The sequence below is a fragment of the Neofelis nebulosa genome, chromosome 5 (genome assembly GCF_028018385.1).
Source record: "Neofelis nebulosa isolate mNeoNeb1 chromosome 5, mNeoNeb1.pri, whole genome shotgun sequence".
Classification (NCBI taxonomy): Eukaryota; Metazoa; Chordata; class Mammalia; order Carnivora; family Felidae; genus Neofelis; species Neofelis nebulosa.
Window position 1 is genome coordinate 27,071,355 of NC_080786.1, and position 15,812 is coordinate 27,087,166.

The 15,812-nt window shown below is 41.3% G+C and overlaps 1 long non-coding RNA gene across 2 annotated transcripts in view; it reads right to left on the reverse strand.

Annotated features, from left to right (window-relative positions):
* LOC131511832 (uncharacterized) overlaps positions 1-14,707 on the reverse strand; it is a 66,376-nt gene extending 51,669 nt beyond the window's left edge. Inside the window, exons 1-2 of one of the 2 annotated variants that reach the window (XR_009261767.1) lie at positions 14,450-14,707; positions 13,430-13,630 (exon numbers count right to left, since the gene is read on the reverse strand). This is a non-coding gene — a long non-coding RNA (uncharacterized LOC131511832). Of the gene's footprint in view, positions 1-10,056; positions 10,631-13,429; positions 13,631-14,449 lie in introns of those variants that run through there. The other variant, XR_009261768.1, reaches the window with a different exon arrangement.
* Between the last annotated feature and the right edge of the window lie 1,105 nt (positions 14,708-15,812).

Sequence of the window (15,812 nt, forward strand, 5' to 3'; positions counted from 1 at the left end):
CTTCATCTCTTGTTACAGCCTTTAATTTAAAGTCTAGTTTGTCTGATATAAGTATGGCTACTCCAGCTTTCTTTTGGCTTCCAGTAGCATGATAAATAGTTCTCCATCCCCTCACTCTCAATCTAAAGGTGTCCTCAGATCTAAAATGAGTCTCTTGTAGACAGCAAATAGATGGGTCTTGTTTTTTTATCCATTCTGATACCCTATGTCTTTTGGTTGGCGCATTTAATCCATTTACATTCAGTGTTATTATAGAAAGATACGGGTTTAGAGTCATTGTGATGTCTGTATGTTTTATGCTTGTAGTGATGTCTCTGGTACTTTGTCTCACAGGATCCCCCTTAGGATCTCTTGTAGGGCTGGTTTCGTGGTGACAAATTCCTTCAGTTTTTGTTTGTTTGGGAAGACCTTTATCTCTCCTTCTATTCTAAATGACAGACTTGCTGGATAAAGGATTCTAGGCTGCATATTTTTTCTGTTTAGCACACTGAAGATATCGTGCCAAGCCTTTCTAGCCTGCCAAGTTTCAAAGGAGAGATCAGTCACGAGTCTTATAGGTCTCCCTTTATATGTGAGGGCACGTTTATCCCTTGCTGCTTTCAGAATTTTCTCTTTATCCTTGTATTTTGCCAGTTTCACTATGATATGTCATGCAGAAGATCGATTCAAGTTACGTCTGAAGGGAGTTCTCTGTGCCTCTTGGATTTCAATGCCTTTTTCCTTCCCCAGTTCAGGGAAGTTCTCAGCTATAATTTCTTCAAGTACCCCTTCAGCACCTTTCCCTCTCTCTTCCTCCTCTGGGATACCAATTATGCGTATATTATTTCTTTTTAGTGTATCACTTAGTTCTCTAATTTTCCCCTCATACTCCTGGATTTTTTTATCTCTCTTTCTTTCAGCTTCCTCTTTCTCCATAACTTTATCTTCTAGTTCACCTATTCTCTCCTCTGCCTCTTCAATCCGAGCCGTGGTGGTTTCCATTTTGTTTTGCATTTCGTTTAAAGCGTTTTTCAGCTCCTCGTGACTGTTCCTTAGTCCCTTGATCTCTGTAGCAAGAGATTCTCTGCTGTCCTGTATACTGTTTTCAAGCCCAGCGATTAATTTTATGACTATTATTCTAAATTCACTTTCTGTTATATTATTTAAATCCTTTTTGATCAGTTCATTAGCTGTTGTTATTTCCTGGAGATTCTTCTGAGGGGAATTCTTCCGTTTGGTCATTTTGGATAGTCCCTGGAGCGGTGAGGACCTGCAGGGCACTTCCCCCGTGCTGTGGTGTATAACTGGAGTTGGTGGGCGGGGCTGCAGTCAGTCCTGATGTCTGCCCCCAGCCCACCACTGGGGCCACAGTCAGACTGGTGAGTGCCTTCTCTTCCCCTCTCCTAGGGGCGGGATTCACTGTGGGGTGGCGTGGCCCGTCTGGGCTACTTGCACACTGCCAGGCTTGTGGTGCTGGGGATCTGGCGTATTAGCTGGGGTGGGTAGGCAAGGTGCACGGGGGCGGGAGGGGCAGGCTTAGCTAGCTTCTCCTTAGGTGATCCACTTCAGGAGGGGCCCTGTGGCAGCGGGAGGGAGTCAGATCCGCTGCCGGAGGTTTGGCTCCGCAGAAGCACAGAGTTGGGTGTTTGCGCGGAGCGAGCAAGTTCCCTGGCAGGAACTGGTTCTCTTTGGGATTTTGGCTGGGGGATGGGTGAGGGAGATGGCGCTGGCGAGCGCCTTTGTTCCCCGCCAAGCTGAGCTCTGTTGTCCGGGGGCTCAGCAGCTCTCCCTCCCTTTGTCCTCCAGCCTTCCCGCTTTCTGAGCAGAGCTGTTAACTTATGACCTCCCAGACGCTAAGTCGCGCTTGCTGTCAGAACACAGTCCGTCCGGCCCCTCCGCTTTTGCCAGCCCGACTCGGGGGCTCTGCTTGGCCGGCGAGCCGCCCCTCCGCCCCGGCTCCCTCCCGCCAGTCCGTGGAGCGCGCACCGCCTCGCCGCCCTTCCTACCCTCTTCCGTGGGCCTCTCGTCTGCGCTTGGCTCCGGAGACTCCGTTCTGCTAATCCTCTGGCGGTTTTCTGGGTTCTTTAGGCAGGTGTAGGTGGAATCTAAGTGATTAGCAGGACGCGCGGTGAGCCCAGCGTCCTCCTACGCCGCCATCTTCCTATTCAATTTTTCCTGATTACTAATGAAGCTGCCATGAATTGCACCTTAAGTAAAACGTTCTCTGTACTTTGATATTTTCTCAGGCAAATTTCCAAATATTTCACTACAATTATTTTTAAGTGTGCCTGATTCAGTCACTACTAACCCTTCAGTAGGATCCCTCAGGATCCCCACAGAATGTGTCACTTTGGCATGTGGATTATTTTGAGCCAAAGCATTTGAGACCCTGTGGGCTCAAGAGAGATTTTTGCCTCTCCCTTAACTAGATAGAGGACTCTAAATTGAGAGTCTTTCCCAGAATAAGGGTTATTGGCAGAGATAAATTTTATCTGAATAACCCCCTTGTATGGTAGGGCAAACATCTAATTACCAAACATCTTATCACTCTATAAAGTTCATTCCTTGTTAGAGGTCACATTTAGGCAACAGGCTCGAGGAATGGAAACTTGTATAAGGCAAAAGGGCCAACAGTGACTAAGCTGAATGCAAACAGTTTCATTAAGGGACACACCTTGAAATGGCCATAAGCCCTAGCTAACAAATGGGCTCCTTACAAACAGGCACAGTTACCAAAAAAGGGAAAATTCCATATATTCCCATCCTTCCTCACTCCACCCAGCCTATACTTACAGCCCCTCAAACTGCCTCTTAGCAGACATTCTCTCCTTTACTGTCCTGCCTGATGCTCCCTTGTGGTGTATTCAATAAACTTCTATCTCCTTTGTTCTATGTTAGGTGAATTCTTTCATTGTCCTTGCCACCAGCCCCTATCTAATTGGAAGGTACCACATTTCTTTCCTCTGAAATCCCAGACCCCTACCCCTTCTTCTTAGTTTAGAATGACATGTATACCTCATTTCGCCTGTTTTTGGAATTTGCATGTCTATGTGGATTCCCTATGTGTAAGCCTATTAAATTGGATTTTCTCCTGTTAATCGATGTGGTGTCAATTTGATTCTTAATCCAGCTAAAAGGACCTTTGAGCAAACAAGAATTCTTGCTCTCCAATACTAATAAAAAATTAGCTATTAGTAAAAGATTAGCACAATAACTTTAAAGTCCACTATCTTGAAATAAAATAATAGGCAGCCTGTTTTTATATACTCTTCAGTAGTTTTGATAGATTTTAATGAAGCTTGGAATGTGTGTGTGTGTGTGTGTGTGTGTGTATATATCTATATGTACATATATATATATACACATATATACGTATATATATCTATATGTGTATATATATACGTATATATATGTACATATATATATCTCTATATATATGTACATATATCTATATGTATATATAGATACTCCAGGCTACATATGTAATTAAAACATTTCCAGCAGCCACCTTAACAAAAATTAAAAATAAATGGGTGAAATTAATTTTAAAAATATTTTTTATTTAACCCCACATATCCAAAAGATTATCATTTCAACATGTAATGAATATGAAATATTATTGAGATATTACATATTCTTTTCATAACAAGTCTTCAAAATGCTGTATGTTTTATACTTACAACACGTCTCAATTCAGATGCTAGATTTTCATTAAAAATTCTTTTTTTTAACTTTTTAAATTTTTTTATTTTAGAGAGATAGAGAGAGCACATGAATTGGGGAGAAGGGCAGCGGCAGAGAGAGAGAATCCCAAGCAGGCTCTATGCTCAGCACGGAGCCCAACTCGGGTTTTAATCCCATGACCTTGGGACTATGACCTGAGCCTGAGCTAAAATCAAGAATCAGCTGCTCTACCAATTGAGCCACCCAGGCACTCCTTATTAAAAATTCTTAATCTGTATTTATATTACACAAAATTTACAGTTAAGAAAAAGTAAATTTATACCTTTAGATACAGGTCTTTTTTTTTTTTTTTTTTAAGATATAGGTCTTATAACTGATTTTTCTGAGTAGGTCTGTAATACACAGAACCATAAATTCCCTTAACATTTATTACTTTTGAGGCAAAAAAAAATCTGTATTGACTTTTCTTAAAATGTTTATTTATCTATTTTGAGGAGAAAGAATGCATGTGCACACGTGCATGTGCAACACACATGAAGGTGAGGAAGCGGGGAGGGGTGGGGAGGGCAAGGGGGCAGAAAGAAAAAGAGAGAGAGAACCCCAAGGTCCAAGCTGACAGCCCAGAGTCTGACGTGGGACTCAATCCCATGAACCACGAGATCATGACCCAAGCCCATTGCTTAACTGACTGAGCTATCCAGATGCCCTGTATTGACTTTCTTGAAAACATTTCCCCTCCCACCCAACAAACAAAAGTCATTCAATAATCATTTGTATTGATTTGGTCAAAATGGCGCACGGGGATCCAATAGAAGGAGTACCAAACTCTTCTTATAGACTTGGCTACATGATACTAAAACAAGATTTTTGTGAATAAAATGTTCCTGTATGAAAAGAAAATGAGCTCTTTTAGAAGCTTTTTTGAGGGAGATGGAAAAATCCAATTAACTGTTTTCATAGCACCAGGTGGTTCTTTGGAGCTGAAAGAAATAACACCTCTCAGGGGTGAACTTTTATTTCACTTTCAGTCAGAAATTCAGTCACCCTGATTCCTAAGAGATCAGGCTACCTGTTAAACAGTATTGATAGTAATTAGGATGACAAATAACAAGTAATAAGGACATGAATTCTCACCCCTGTGGCTCTTGTCTAATCTTTATTTAATTTGTCTATGTGTTTTTGGTACTAATGAAATTTTTTTTAAGATGCTATTTCATGTTCAGGCTTACTTCCTGTCTTATGAGAGTGTGGCGTTTCATGATAGTTACTTAATGCTAAAAATAATAATGATAGCTTCTATTTTATTTTAAGAATTTCCATTTTTGTGTGCTTAGACACTATTATGGGTCATTCTTATGGGTATTTCATAATATATTAAAGTATGTAATACAACCACTAGATGAAGTAGAGGTTAAATAACTTGTTCAAAGTCATATAGTTATTATCTTAGTAGTCATTATTTTAGATGGGGAATTTGTCATTGAATACTATATATCTCTTTCTAAATGACTTCTTGTCACACACACCCTACTCAGTTTTCCTTTTTCCTCTCCCTTCCACCCTCCTTCCTTCCTCACTTGGTACCTTCCTTCCCCACTTCCACTATTCAATCCTTCACAATCTGGGCTCTACTGCCCAAAACTGCTATTGTTGAGGTCACTCATGACCTCCTAAGTGGCAAGCCCAAGGGCCCAGTTTACAATTCTCTGCAGCCATTGGGCACCTTTAAACATTTGCCTTTCTGGATTTCCAGGTTACTTCTCTCCTGCTATTCTCATTTTCTCCATGCTCCTATTTCATCACTTTTGCTATGTTCCTTCTCTTCCACCTTCCCCTTAAAGATAGGTGTCTCACAGAGTTTCATCTATTCATTTGTATTTGTTAATTAATATACATATATACATGCATACATATATATATATATGTATGCATGTATATATGTAGGACTGATCTGTCAGTCCTCAGGCTGATCAGAAGGGAAGCCTTCTCGACCAACACTAATTTCCTAAATGAGCTCATCTAATCTCATGCCTTTAAATAACATGTAAACACTGTCAACTCAATCTCCAGTTCAGACTGAATTCAAAATTCATACCCAACTGTCTACTTGACATCTTCACTTGGATGTCTATTAGGGATCCCCAGTTTAATATAATCAAACCCAATTCCTGACAGTATCCCAGGGCTAACATACAAAAAACCCAAATCTGCCTCTCTTCCTCCTCCTCCATCTGATCCAAGTTACTGAACTGGATTAACTTTATCTCATGAATTTGTTCCCCATATCTATTATTACTATTATACTATTATTATACTATTATATTATTATATTATCTTATTATATTATATTAATATATTATATTATACTATTATACTAATATACTATCATTACTATTATTACTGGGACCAGAGTAACAACCTCTTAAGTGGCCTCTGGGCTCCAGTCAGGCTACATCCTCATCCCAGTTCTATCTTAACTCTCTGGTCTTATCTCTGGTCTTTTCTCCACTAGTACTATATAATTCTATTATAATATATATTACAAATTATACATATAAACCATTACATATGACATAATACATAACATTTTATCATCACGTATAAAATATATACATTTAATTTTTTAAATATTTCAAGTCCTCTCTTGCCCCTGGACCTTCAGATATGCTATTTCATATACCTGGGAGATTCTTCCTTGATTTGTTCTCTACTCTTCTTCACCTAAGCACAGTAACAGCACGTATGCATAAAGACCTTAGAACAGTTCCCAGTACATAGCAAGTGCTATACACTTTTTTATCATCATTATTTTTTCAGAGATCTTTCCATGTCCACTGATAATTCTCTTCACAGACTGCAGTCCTCTACTGTGGGCATTTGTTTCTGATTTTATACTGTTATATATCCTTGTGCATATGTTATTTTAAATATGTCTTGGATTAGTTCCCTGGAAATAGGCTCTGAGATGGATGGTTGTGTGTAAAAGCTATATTGGAGGTGCTCTTCAGAGCTAGATCTATAAGGCAGTAAAGAGAGTAGGACTGGACAAAGAAAGAAGCTGACTTGCAATGTGGTCACAACTGAGGCTTCAGCTGATCCACAGAGAGCTCCGAGCTGAGAAAGCTCTTTAGAATTGTCCCAATGTGGGAGGTGCCTGGGTGGCTCAGTCAGTTGAGCATCTGACTTCGGACCAGGTCATGATCTCACAGTTTGTCAGTTCGAGCCCTGCGTCAGGCTCTCTGCTGTCAGTGAGGAGCTCGCTTTATACCCTGTTTCTCTCTCTTTCTGAACCTCACTCTCTCTCTCAAAAATAAATAAACATTCAAAAAAAAAAAAAAAAAAAAAAGAATTGTCCCAATATGGGATAAGAGGTTGGGCTTCTATATCCTTATATCAACTAGTCATTGGCCATGGACTATGTGCTGGTGGAGGGTATAACTTTGGGCAAGGCAGGTACCTGAAGGTGAGGGCAATTCCCAGTGAGGAACACAGCTATGTCAACAGTGAAGATTTCCTGCAGCTTGAGAATTGCTACACTGGCCCTAATGAAGGGACTCGGGCCCAGCACCACAGTATGCAACCGAGCATGGTTCTCAAACTGGGGTGCAACTGAATCACCTGATGTTAAAATACACATTGCTAACCCCCACCCCTAGGGTTCCTGATTCAGTAGGTCTAGGGCGACTTAAGGTAGCCACAGGACTCACTTCTGGCAATTACATGTGAGCTATTGAGATACAAATATGATACTCAAGGGATAGCTTCAATCAAACAGGGGAGGAAATGTGGTAGACTGCAATAGCCACAAATTCATCCCATCTATATACATATGTCTCTCTGCAATGTGACCTTGCCATTCCTTCCACCAAAAGGTGAAGTCTCTTTCTCCACCCTTCTAGTTTCTCTAGCAAATAGAACGGGGAAAGTGACAATAACAGCAGCGTTCTAAGTCTAGAACTCTGCTAAAAGTGCCATGCAATGTCTACTTTTTCTTTCTTGGAACACTGTGACTGTCATGTAAAGATGTCTGAGTTAGCCTCCTGGACAGTGAGAGACCACATGGAGAGAGATGCCCAGTTAACAGCCGGCACATGAGTAGGCTATCTTAAACTATCCAGCCTCAGTCAAGCCACCAGATGACTATATCTACATGAGTGATCCCAAATGAGACCAGTAGAAGAACCATCCACCTGAGCACAAACTAAACTGCAGACCTTAAGAACCAAGAGCATAAATAAATAATAAATCAGTGACTGACTGAATAAATAAATAAATAAATAAATAAATAAATAAATAAATAAATAAATATTGTGTTGAGTCATTAAGTTTTGGAGTAGTTTGTTACGCAGCAATAGCTTCATAATATAAAGGGCAACACTTTAGGAGGTAGAGGAAGAACAAGATGGAAGAAACACGATGCCTGAGCCTACCTCATGGAACAGAAGAGACCTGATTGTACCAGACTATTACATGAGGGAGAAATAGACTTCTATCAAGTTTGAATCACATGTCACATACACTATTTCACTCCATTGTCACGGCACCTATGAAGTAAATACTGGGATCTTATTTTCTTTATTTTATAAACGATGAAAAACAAAGCTCTTAAAAGTATATGAAAAAAGTACTCAAACAGCTTAGGAGCCTGTTCGGCAAGGGCCTCTACATCTGACTCACAGGATGATTTCAGCACTACAGTTTGAATTGCTTTCTCCATGTAGGAAAACAACAACTCATAAACAATTGCTATTTGAAAACGCATTAATATATTCATCCAAAAAATATGTTTTGAACAATGGCTATGTTCCATACACTGTTCTAGGTACTGGGGATACATCATGGGACAAAACAGAAACCTGGATTTGTGGAGGTTATGTTTTAGCAAAGGGACACAGTAAACAATAAACTCAGTGCATAGATTGGAAGAAAATACTTGCAAATTATGTATCTCTGAGAACCATATATCTGATTAGAGACTTGTATCCATGATATGTAAAGAACTTTTACAATTCAATAACAAGAAAAAAATCACACAATTAAAAATCAAGAAAGGACTGGAACAGGCATTTCTCCAAAGAAGGAATATAAATGGCCAAGAAGTGCATGAAAAGATGTTTAATACCACTGGTCATTCAGGAAATGAAATTCAAAACCACAATGAGATACTACTTCATATCCACTAGGATGGCTAGAATCAAATAACAATTAGTGTTGGAGATAAGAAATTGGAACTCCCTTGGGGCGCCTGGGTGGCACAGTCGGTTAAGCGTCCGACTTCGGCCAGGTCACGATCTCGCGGTCCGTGAGTTCGAGCCCCGCGTCAGGCTCTGGGCTGATGGCTCGGAGCCTGGAGCCTGTTTCCGACTCTGTGTCTCCCTCTCTCTCTGCCCCTCCCCCGTTCATGCGCTGTCTCTCTCTGTCCCAAAAATAAATTTAAAAAAAAAAAAAAAAAAAAAAAGAAATTGGAACTCCCATACACTGCTGGTAGGAATGTAAAATGATGCAGCCACTCTGGGGAACAACTGGGCAGTTTCTCAAATGGTTCAATATAGAATTACCATATGACCTCGTAATTCCTTTCCTAGGTATATACCAAAGACAATTAAAAACATATGTCCACACATAGACCTGTGCATGGGGTTCCTAATAGCATTAGCCATAACAGTCAAAGTGTCCACGAACTAACTAGTCAATAAAATGTGCTCTATCCACATGATGCAATAGCATTCAGCAATGAAGAGGGATAAAGTATTCTTACATGCTACAATATAGATGAACCTTGAAAACTTGCAAGGTGAAAGAAACCAATCACAAAAGGCCACATATTGCGTGATTCTACTTACATGATGTGTCAAAGTAGGCAAATATATAGACACAGAGAGTGGATTAAAGGTTGTGTTAAGATGGGATGGATGGGGAAATAGAATGATAGCTAAAGTCCACAGGATTCCTTTTTGAGGTGATGAAAATGTTCTAAAATGGATTGGGGTGACGGTCACACCACTCTGTAAATATACTTTAAACCATTGAAGTGTGTATTTAAAACAGGTGAATTTTATGGTATGCAAACTTTACCTGAATAAAGCTATTGAGAAAAAGGTAATGGACCGCGCCATGAAGATATCTGAAAGAAGAACATTCTGGCAGAGGGAACAGCCAAAGCAAACCAATAAGGCAGGAGAGCAGCTGGTATGTGCAAGGAACTAGAGGAGACCGGTGTGGCTGGAACAGAGTAAGGGAAGGGAAGACTCACAGGAAGTGAGGTCAGAGAGGTAATGAGAGACCAGCTCATGTAGGGTCTTTTAGGCCACTGTGGAGACTGTCTTTTTGGTAAGGGAGACGGGGAGCTCTTGCAGGATAGAGAGTGAAAGCGTAACATGACATTTGACTTACATCAGACAATGATAAGTCTATCTGCTGTGTTGGGAAATAGACCTTGGTGTGGTAGGACAAGGGTAGAGATGGGGAGACTAGTTAGGAGGCTGAAATCCATAAACAGATGATGGTGACTCAACACCTTGATAGGTAGTAATGGAGATGGTAAGTAGTTGGATTCTAGAGATGTGAACTCATTCAATTGTCACAATAACATTATGAGGTATCCATTAACATCACTCCTATTTACAGATGAGAAAACTGAGGCATTGTAATTTCATAGCTTCCAACATCACCCAAGGGATAGGTGTTAGGGTTGGGGGTTAAACCCTGACAGTCTGGGTCCAGAGTCTGTGCTCTTATTCGTCACACTATACTACGTCTCTAAAAGCTCATCTGCTGTCACCTGTGCCTGTCAGTTCTGATACGCAAACACGTGGAGAGTTTTTTAAAAGCCACAGCTGCCTGCCAGGATTCTTTTCCTGACAACAAACAAGGTTCCTGGGGATTGGTCTAAATTTGTACTCATACCGAAACAATTTGTTTCCGTGAAAAGTGAGGCAGCATCAACACCGAACTAGAGAGGAAAGAAAGTTGAGACCTAAAAAGAGAATTTAAAAAAAAAAAAAAAAACCCTCCCACCCCCCTAACCCCCCCCCCGCCAAAACACACACACAAAAAAACAGGCTGAAAAGTATGGTATTGCTCTAACAAGGAAGAAGAAAAGAAATGTCAGGGAAGGGAAACTCTGACAAGCACCACAGAGTGGAATTAAACTGTGAGCCTTTGTGAATTGAAATTTTTGGTTCTACTGAAAGCCTAGATAATGGGAGTGAAATCCCTTTTACTTTTAAAGCATTTGAATTGAGCCATTGTGTAGCTTTTACTCATTGCTCTGATGACACGCCTTAACTGCAATCCTGTCAGCTCATTCTGGTCTCAGGCTGGCCCATTTCCAAGTTTTTATAAATCCAGATTTTTGAATTGGAAGGAAATTGCATGTGATTGGTTTTTCTTTTGCTTCCTCCAAACAATGGTCTATCAAGGACAGATCAGAGCATTTCACCAGAATTTGTACACTACTCCCCTTTTCTCTCCTCCCTTCCTCTCGCCCTCTTTAAATCCCTCCATTTGAAAAAGGATATTCTATTTCCAGTTCTTCTGTGTGTTTCAGCTCTTCTCCCCATCATGTGAGACTCACCTCTTTCACTGTCTTCTGTGCATCCCTTCCCCCTCACCTCCACCCTGCACCCCATGAGGAGGTGATGGCTGGAACAGCAGCCGCCATCTTGCAGCTGGAGGAGAACGCCAAGAGAATTCAGTGCTAACTCATGTTAAGATGCTGACCCAGCTCTAGGATCTCCTTCCTCTAGACTTACATGAGACATTTAAATTTCATTGCTTCAACCTAATTTTCTATTGTATCATAAGTTAGCCTGAGGGAATCAAGTAATTATCAATTTCACCTTTTTTCCTTCTGACTTTCAGCTTTTCTCTAGTGTCAGGTCAGGGGAGCAATGGGGTGAGGTTACAGGGTGATTCCACCTCCAAATAGCCTTCATCTGGTGCCCAGCCATAGTGGGCCTAAATTTCTCCACATCTGCATCCTTCCTCCTTCTGCCCACTCTCTCTTTCTCTCTCCCTTTCTCTCTCTGAGCCATCAAGCCCTATCCTGACTCCAGTAAGCTCAGAAAACAAAGGACTTTGTAGGAATTAGGAGCCACTCTCCAAAAGAACTCCTACAATTTCTGACTATGGCCCGTGTCATAAAGGAATGGCATAAGGTCATTATAATGGCAACTTTCCATGAAGTAGTCTCCAATCCCCCTTCTTTATGGAAGTTTCTAGTTTTGTAAGATACCGTATATTATTTTGTCATTTACTTCCTTGGCTTAGCTTGTTTAAATATTTCCCCCAATTCAAAAGCAATTCAAAAGGCAATACATTTTTGTCAATGATATGTATTTTTTACAGTTTAGGTGGCAAAATGTAGATATCTTGTCTTCTCTTATGTACACAATGTGTTTTAAGACTTGAGCTTTGCATGCACTGTGGGTATCTGTTTCTATACCACTTGCATAAATTCAGTTCTGCCGAACTCCTTGCTTTTCCCTGTGCTCTTTCTTTACTGTGACATTATTCTGCTATGATTGATGGAAGCACTGAACAATGTAGTAGCATATTTAAAAATTGTATGCGATCCTGATTTTCTATCAAGACCAGCTTGTGTTGCTATTGCCTTTTTGAGCTTTTTTTTTTTTTTTTATGAGTTTGAATGAACTTAGAATCTATCTCAGACACTGGAATAGAATACACTTTATGTTTCTGCAGAGTTGTCTTTCCTCACAAACTAATAAACAGCAGACAAACTCTCTGTGGAGTCCGCTCACCACATCAGATCTCCACTGTATCACTGTTGGGAAAGTTAAAATAGAGGAGGGCCAAGAAATCAGGCTCACCCACGGATATACGGCAGCCTCTATGATAAGGCTGTCGTGTGCAATGGGTGACAGGGTCTGCCCTGTCACCAGGGCAGAAATAAAAGGGTGATGGGACACTGTGAGAGAAAAGTGTCTAACGCATTGACAATTCTCTTCAGGGAGGCTGCGGCTCTCATATCTCCTTTGCATGTCACTGAGAAAGGAATTTAAATTCCATCCAGATATGAATATTTCTGAATTGATTTAAATTGAAAAAAGCAGTAGGTCTTTTTCTTCTTCTTTGGATATTTGTGAAGTCTTTGCGTGTTTACAGAAGCAGTCCTTGGGAGAAATAGAACCCAGCCCCATGAACATAGTAGTGAGTTTATGTAGTATACCTGCCCAGGTTTGTTCCAAGGGCTCCACTAGTCATAAACTACCCTCATAAACTACATACTGTCATAAACTACCCTCAACCTCCCAACAGGACTGAGTGCTACGTAAATGACATTCCAAAACAAGCCTATTGCAAACCCTCTCCAAGATGGTTTATATTGAAAAACTAAAAGATTTAACAACAACAACAATAACAAATGGTGGACATGACCTTGAGAACAATGTCAAAGGTGTCTCCAATCTTCACAACTTCAGACTCGCAGGACAGGACAATTTCATCTGCAACAGGGTCAGATGAGAAAATAAGGAACATGGGGCTCCAGGGAGGCAGTGTGGCACGGCTCTGACCCCTCATCTGCCACTTAGCAGCTATGGGACTGTGGCAGACACAGTCTGCCCTGAGGGGACCACCAATGAATCACACCCTCGTATAATCCTCTCTCCTCGAGGGCAGGTGAAATCTAGGACTTACTTCTAACCTATTAAATATGGCAAATGGGATGCGATGTCACTGTTGCAATTATGTCACATTACACAGCAAAAGAGAGGTAATGTCACGCCCATGATTATGTTACCTTATATAAGACCCCATCTTGGGGCACCTGGGTGGCTCAGTTGGTTGAGCGTCCGACTTCGGCTCAGGTCATGATCTCGCAGTCTGTGAGTTCGAGCCCCACGTCGGGCTCTGTGCTGACAGCTCAGAGCCCGGAGCCTGCTTCAAATTCTGTGTCTCCCTCTCTCTCTGCCCCTACCCCGCTCATGCTCTGTCTCTCTCTCTGTCAAAAATAAAAATAAACATTAAAAAAATAAATAATTAATTAATTTTTAAAAAAGACCCCATCTTAGCACACTGGGGTGAGAGATTATTCTTCTATCCTTAAAAAACAAACAACCGTATGAATTGTTTATAAAGCAGGCCATGTGTCAGAGAACTAGCGGTGGCCTTGAGTAAGGGTGGCCTTAAACTGACAGCCAGTAAGAAGCCGGGGCCCTCAGTCACACAGCTACAAAGAAATGAAATTTGCCAACAATGTGAATGAGCTTGGAAGTGGATTCTTCTCTGTCAAGCATCTAGACAAGAATATAGCCCATCTGACAGCTTGATTGCAGCCTTGTGAGACCCTGCCCAGACTCTTCCCACAGGAACTTTGAGATAATTAATGTGTATTATTTTCAGGCACTAAGTTTGTGGTAATTTGCTACACAGCAATAGAAAGTTAATAGAATAATCTAGAACAAGTTTGTTTTCTTTCTCTAAGTCTCAGTTTCCTCATCTTTAAAATGAGGATGATAATACTTACTTATAAATGAAATAGCAGCTCTTACTAAAAGAGTAGTTGTTTTATTGTATTATTAGTAATCTTGTTATTTTTCTGGGTACATGGCCCTACCAGACACACCATATGGCTGGGCAGGCATTTAGAGGAAATAGCCTTGGAGCACCTGGCTGGTTCAATCGATAGAACATGTAACTCTTAATGTTGGAGTCCTGAGTTTTAACCCCATGTTGGGCATAGAGATTACTTAACAATATAAATAAATAAATAAATAAATAAATAAATAAATAAATAAATAAATAAAAAAAATGGCCTTACTTCTGGGACCAACCAGAGAAGTGCAGCAAAGGGCAAAGCATGGTGGCCCACACATCCAACAGACAATGGTCAGCACTGAAGATCCAAGGGGAAAGAGTTGAGTCCTAATGGGTAGGTAAGACACTGAATCAGAATTCTAAATGAGTGATGCTCAAAAATCCGTTGGCAGGCAGTTATGTGAGCTGTGGCCAGACCAGAACAGGATAATGAATCCCACAGCACTGGCTGGATTTCAGGAGCTAAAGTCCATCCTGAGCCCTAGCCCATGTGGGCCCAGGGGAATTTATGTATAAATAAAGGGAAACACTATCAGTTGTCCTTCTGATTCAGCTCCTCCTGAGGCTGATACAGTGGTCTATTAAATCTTTTTCTGGTCATATACTCTGTCCCCAGCAATAGGCTAGGCACAAACAAGGCCAAGAGGAATGAGAAGTTCTCCCTGCCCTTGAGAGTTCCCAGGCTAGTGACCACAAGTTGGGCTGGAAGACTAACATTGGAATTCTGTGTTCAGACCCAGGATTCCAAAATCTGAGGGCAACCGATGCCAAGCTCCAGTGCATGTGCTTTGCAGTGGGGCTTTCAGCCTTTTGCATCTTTGGATGACCTGGGGTCAGTAAGGTTGAGCTTTCTGGTGGAGCATGAGTAACCTACCTCCAGGAAGCAGGTGAGAGCTAACACCAAGGAAATGAGGTAGGATCTTAGCATCACTCCATAAACCACCTGGAAGCTCCCAACAAAGTTGGACACTGAATTAATGTTATTCCAAGACAAGGCAGACTTATTTTAAACCCCCTTTAAGAGGACTCACGAGCCACTCCTTTGCTGGGCTAGTGTGGGAAGAGCAGGTATACTCTCCATCTTACTATTCAAGTTGTAAAGGCTTGGGTGGTTGGTCATTCAAAATATCAGAGGGGTGCTCTCTCTTTTCTCCTTTCTCTCTCTCTCTCTGTGTCTCTCTCTGCCCCTCCCCCACTCGCATTCCCTCTCTTTCTCTCTCTCTCTCAAAAATAAATAAAATAAAACTTCAGGGGCGCCTGGGTGGCGCAGTCGGTTAAGCGTCCGACTTCAGCCAGGTCACGATCTCACGGTCCGTGAGTTCGAGCCCCGTGTCAGGCTCTGGGCTGATGGCTCGAAGCCTGGAGCCTGTTTCCGATTCTGTGTCTCCCTCTCTCTCTGCCCCTCCCCCGTTCATGCTCTGTCTCTCTCTGTCCCAAAATAAATTAAAAATGTTGAAAAAAAAAAAAATTAAAAAAAAAAAAAAAACTTCAAAATATCGGTAATACCGGGGTGGTTGGGTGGTTCAGTCAGTTGAGCACCCAACTCTTGATTTCAGTTCAGGCTGTGATCTCAGGGTGGTGGGATC